Consider the following 6,808-nt stretch of genomic DNA (forward strand, 5'->3'; position numbering starts at 1 on the left):
GAAGTTAGGGGTGAGTGCACCAATCTGGTGTACAAAAAGGGGGGTATAAGTGGACACCTTTTTTCTAAAATCAAGTAAACCTAAACTTGGACAAGACATTCAAGGGTCATCCACTAAAAATGACAAGATGCATAAAACATATAAATTGTAGTACTCTGAATCTACTTTCTAAACTACTAGATTTTTTACCAAATGGATAAGATTAGGTGGGTCAAAACTTGCGCACAAAAAAAATAGTTTTTAATTTTTTATAGAAAACAGAACATAGTTGTTTTCGTGTGTAGCATAAAAGACATAGTTATATTTAGTATTTTGCATATCCCTTTGGTAGGATGATAGTTAAGAGTCATATATAGAAGTTGTGTATTTTTTTATAATTTTATGATGAATATTTTTGTGTTATGTGTTATTGAATGGACTACATCTTGAAATTTTGGTGTATCTATTCATGTGCTGAGCATAACTTGCATCAAAATAATTGAAAATGGAAATATTTTTTAAAAATGTGTATATAATCAAGTGTAGAACAATAATATGTAATTTATTTTGAATTTGGTTAAATATATCAAAATTTATTAAAAAAATGGTAGACATATGTCTATGAGGAATGTTAAGGCATTGGTAAAAGTTCCAATGTTGCTCAGTTAAAATGAGCAAGGTTGTGTATATTTCAAACCATTGGTCCTAGGATTGAATTGTCTACTCCATTAGCTCCAGTTGGTCGAGTTTAGGCTAGTACCAACCTCATTTTAATCACAACGTCCCTTTGACAACATCAACCATACTGAATGAAAGTGTCCCTAAGGGTCTCTAAGCACCATCGAGCTATGATCTTTGATCGAGCATTTCTCTGAGCTCGTGTGAGGTATTGACAAATTGTTAGGTGTTATAGGATCACATTATCTAGGCCTACAAAAAATTGTCTCAATTTTTAGAGATTCGGCTTTGTTTGGATTTGGCATTCATATCTTGCCTATTGCCAAAAGTTGCAATGTTCCTAAGTTAAATTGAGCAAGGTTGTGTATATTTCAAACTATTGGTCCTAGGATCGAATCGTCTGCTCTGTTAGCTATGGTTGGTTAGGTTTACGCTAGAACTAACTTCATTTCAGCCACAATGTCCCTCTGATAGTATCAACCACACTAAATGGAAGCATCCCTAAGGACCTCTAAGCACCATCAAGTTGCGATCTTTGATCGAGCATTTCTCCGAGCTCGTGCGAGGTATTGATGAACTATCAGGTGATACATGATCATGTTAGCTAGGTCTATAACAACCTATCGAAGTTTTTAGAGATTCAACTTTATTTGTATTTTGCATTCGTATCTCCCCTATTGCCAAAAGTTGCAATGTTACTTAGTTAAAATGAGCAAGGTTGTGTATATTTCGAACCATTGGTCCTAGGATCAAATCGTCTGCTCTATTAGCTCCAGTTGGTCAGGTTTAGGCTAGGACCAACCTCGTTTCAGCCACAATGTCCCTCCAACGGTATTGACCACATTGAATGGAAGTGTCTCTAAGGGTCTCTAAGCACCATTAGGTTGCGATCTTTGACACAAATATAGAAATCATGACATATTTTTACTTTTCATGTCTTATTGCATCAAAATAAGTGACATATGATTACATGTAATAATGAATTTGATAAACATGTTACACTTTCTGTATAAAATAATGAACGTTTATGTGTTTGATTGATAACAAGAAAGTAAGCTGAAATACAAGTTTGTATGCACACATTGAATAAGTTGGATGGAAATCCAAGTTTAATGTATATCAAAATGAACAATATATTATGTCATATCAATCATATAGTTACAAAAAGATGTTATGTCTCATCGATACAATACAAAATTCGAATACTTGACAAATGTTGAATGTGTACAATAGAAATGTTGAATGTGCACAATCAAATCTTAAATATATACAATACAAAAGTTAGATACTTGACAAATGTCGAATGTGTATAATAGAAATGTCGAATGTGCACAATACAAACCTTGAATATATACAATACAAAAGTTGAATATATGTTAATGTCATGTGATGACCACAACTACATATGTATATCACTATCAATATCTATGACTGTGCAAGATCATCAAAATTGAGCCTCTTTGATGCAGTTTGTGGCTCGTCAGGTGTTTGCAGAAGACAAATTAAAATACACTATCAAATATCTTATCTATAAGTAATATGAAAATAACTAGAAATTGGGTTCTAAATTGTGGATAGTTGAATTGTTCATTACCTCATCCCTTTGTCCCATAGTTGGACTAAATGATAATGGTAATGGGCACCTTCGTTAATGGGTGGGACTCTTAACAAAATGATGAGGTAGAGTGACGATGTGAGGCACAACTACCAATGAATCAATGCTCACAAGAGGCAGAACCACCGATGAATCAGTGCTGGTATGAGGTACAACTTGTATGGTAAGCGATAAAATGTTAACATTATAGAGTGGCATTAGGGATTTCAAATAAAGTAAAAAAATAAAAAAATGTACTGCAGTCTGAGCTAGATCTCTCGTGCTAGCAAGGGGTACAACCACTGATGAATCAATGCTGGTATGAGGCACAACCTGTATGGTAAGCAATAAAATGTTAGAATTGTAGAGTAGGCATTAGGGATTCCAAAAAGAGTAAAAAATAACATACCGCAGCCTGAGCTAGATCTCCTGTGCTAGAAGGAGGTACAACCATTAATGAATCAATGCTAGTATGAGGCACAACCTATATGGTAATCAATAAAATGCTAGCATTATAGAGTGACATTAGGGGTTCCAAATAGAGTAAAAAAGCAAAAAAATATACTACAACTTGAGTTGGATCTCCTGTACTAGCAAGAGGCACAATCACTGATGAATCAATGCTGGTATAAGGCACAACCTATATGGTAAGCAATAAAATGCTAGAATTGTAGAGTAGATGTTAGGGATTTCTGTCACACACACAAGCAATCCAAATTGAGATCACAAGAGGGCTCAACTAAGACTCTACATACATACCTCTGGCCTCTGTTGCGTTTGACCCCTTCTTTGATACTCAATACTCCTAATAAAATGAAATGGGAAAGGATTTGCATGAAGTCTCAAAGAGTGTTGTAATAGGTAAAAGATAAATAACACATGTTAATAAGACAAATTGTTGATAATTACTATAAAACTGGAAAAAGAAAAAAAGAAAAAAAACCAAACATGTACTCATTTGTATATACAATTGTTTAATATGTATATAGAACAAATGTGCATACTATAACCTAAAATTTATGAGAAAGAAAATATGAAATTTTACCTCTTCCATTGCCTCAACATCGACAATCTCAGGTGCACTCATCAACTCTACAAAACTAAATTATTTCTACATATATACAACAAACAAGTCAATAAGTATTCATCAATATTAAGTGTATGTATATACATTCATTCATAATAAATTTCAAAAATAAAGTTGACTTGTATTTAATTCCTTTTTTTGCTTCAGTGTTCTTGCTAATTTCCTTCCCTTTCCTCCAAACCTCGAGCTATTTGGAGTACCCTAAAGAAAAAACAAATATAACATAAGAGGAATCAATAAGACACATCATGAGTTCAACTCAAATAATAAACTTGATAGGTGTGCAAGCTATGATATCGCATAGCTCTCAAGACCAAAGTTAATGGCAGAAAGCGTGGCATCATCAATTTGAGAAATTTCAGCCTCGGACAAGCCCTATAAGATAGTAAAGAGTGTTGTTATAAATATAAGATAATGTTGTAAATGGAAAGAAAGCACAATAATAACAAGAATATCATAGAAGGGAAAGAAGACATAAGAATGACTTGAAAGATGATATTGGAAGGATAGTTGAAAGATAGGGAAAATTGGGGTTCAAAAAGATTACAAGGCCTAAATTCAAAACAAAGAGACCAAGAAGGAAAAGAGAGATGCAAATGAACTTTTGACACCTTGTTAAGAAATAAAAGTGGAGATTCATGGTCTCCACACTCCTACAAGACACCCTATGTAATATGAAGGTTCTTTGATGTGGATGGGTATATGGAGGATGAACTCATGATGTTCATTAGATGGAGTTCGGGTATGCTAGGAGAAAGATATGTGGATGGGAATTGGATGGATTTGATGAATTTGGGAGGGTTTCAATGATGGTAGGAGATGGAAAGGTATTAGTGTACTTTTAAGAATACCAACTAAGAAACAATATTTCAAAGCCAATGTATTATTGTACTGAATATTTAAATTTTTTTACCTCGGGTGTTCTTGTTCCTAGCCTCGCACCTCTAGAAGAACAAGTACTATGTGGTGTTCTTGTACTGCCTACTGCACCCTACATTGCATATTGTTTTAACATATCAACCTAAAGTGCTCTATAAAATTTTAAAAATATTTACTTTTATAATATTTAGGTGATTAAATAATATCATGTGAAAACTCACGAGGTTCATTAGATGGAGTTTGGGTAATGCTAGGAGCAAGACACGTGGATGGGAATTGGATGGATTTGATGAATGTGAGGGTTTTAATGATTGAAGGAGATGGAAGAGGATCTATAAATAGGTTGTTAGTGTCATGCGAATTAAGAAATAATATTTTAAAGCCAATGCATTATTTTACTTTTAAGAATATTTACAAAACTTTACCTTGGGTGTTCTTGCTCCTAGCCTTGCACCTCTAGCAGAATGAGTACTTTATCATGTTCTCAAATTGCTTGCTGCACCCTGCATTGCATATTGTTCACATATCAATCTAGAGTGATCTATACTTAAAATAAAATAAAAACTTTTACAATATTTAGGTGATTAAATAATATCATCTCAAAACTCAAATAGACAAACTTGTATATCCTATCCATCAAATACCATTGCCATCAAATCATTTGTGAGTGTGAAATACCCCCTTTTGTATGAATAACAAGTATTCCCACAATGTACACATGGATGAGATGAAACTCCATCCTTAGACACCTTCATATCTATCCCATCACACATGTGTTGATAGCTAAAACAAAAATGTTGATTGGGCCCGAAGATTGTAGTGATGCATGTGATGACGATGTAGGTGGCACAAGTGAGGATGAAACTGGTGCTGCAGATGACACAAGCAGAGATGACACTAGTGGTGCAGGTGACACAAGTAGAGATGGCACTAGTGGTGCAAGTGATGCTGATGGAGCTATTGTAGGCTATGATGACCGAGGTGCCATAGGTGATGATGATGGAGTTGTTGCATGCTGTGATGACCCTGGTGTTGGGTAAAATTGAGGTTCAATTGGATGGCCTTTATATGGATATAGTTGAATAAAAAATACCCCTAAAATGCCAATTTGAGAATCGTGGACTTGCGAGAGATATCACGGCTGTTTTCTCAAGGGGTGAAGATAATAAATCAAGAGGTTTATGAATGCAATTACTACTTGTCGATAAATTGAACTGTCTAAATTACCACATATCTAAAATTACTTTTGCAAATGGATTCTAATCTAAAGTTCACACCTGGAAACAAAACACAATGTCTTTATGAATGCTATGAATATTATCAACACACTTTAAACAATTAATCACAAATACTTTTAACACTTCTTTAATTAATTAATCCCAAATACTATTAACAATCAATTATAATCTTTTAAACAATTAATCTCAATAAATGCTTGTTGCAGAGTTTTTGTTTAATGTAATCTGCTTAGACTGCGATAGGAAGTTGTTTCCAACGGGCTGGTTTCAAATATAAGATGCGGTAGGAAGTTGATAAAGGGCGACAAGGGATATTGTAAATAGCGACAGGAAGTTGTAAGTATTACGGTTTAACGACTGAAAGGATACAATAAAGTGAATTTAGAAGATGATATTATGAGTGCCAAGGCTGAAAGGGAGTGGTAGGAAGAACATAAAAAATAGATAGAAACATCAGACGATTTCTTTATAAGATTGTCACAATCAATAATTCCATCAAACAATTGAATTCATGATTAATCAACAAGCTCTGCATAAATTTGATTAGCAAACATATATGGCAACCTTATTATAAATGCACACAATCAAAACTAAGAGAAACACACACAATCAATAAGAAATACTTACAAAGTAATATACTGGAATCTCACCAAGTTTCCCAAGAGGGGGCCCTCCTCTGGTTCGCGAGGTGAGAGATAAAACACCAACTGCTACTTGAAAACCGTGCTTAAAAACTTCAGAGATAATCTGGAACAGAGTATTTTTTATGATTTATCAATTGATATGTCTTTTAATTTACATTCACTTATATAGCTTAAAATCTTTAACCATATTAAAAACTACCTAGAATGGCTGCTGGCCTGTTTCCTAAACATGGATAATAGTTTGTTTTGGCTGCTGGCCATACATAACAATTTATAAAACTGTTTGGCTAAAATAACATACAACCAGAAACTGTTCTGTTTTAAACATTCAAACTATTTGCTAAAAATATCATAGCAAAACTATAGTTTTCAAATTGTTCGTCCGCTTCAAACGGCTGGCTCCACTCTTACACATCCTTGTTTTACTTAGCTCCTGTAGCAGCATCAATCACAATATATCATTTTCATAAACTTAATAACCTTTTAGGAACTATTCTTCCCTCTTTAGAGAAGTATTTAAATATTCTAATTTCCTATCAATAGTTTAGCAAAAAAGGAATTTTATGCCAAAGAAGTGGGAAATGTATGAGGCAAAAGATTAACAAAAACAGGGCACTATCAGGACTCATCATCTCCCCCCAACTGAAGGATTTGCATGTCCTCATGCAAACAAAGGATACAAACTAGGTGGAACATTGCTGTCAGGGTG

This window comes from Cupressus sempervirens, chromosome 8 (assembly GCF_028749045.1).
Source record: "Cupressus sempervirens isolate cs-2001-9-10 chromosome 8, ASM2874904v1, whole genome shotgun sequence".
Taxonomy (NCBI): domain Eukaryota; kingdom Viridiplantae; phylum Streptophyta; class Pinopsida; order Cupressales; family Cupressaceae; genus Cupressus; species Cupressus sempervirens.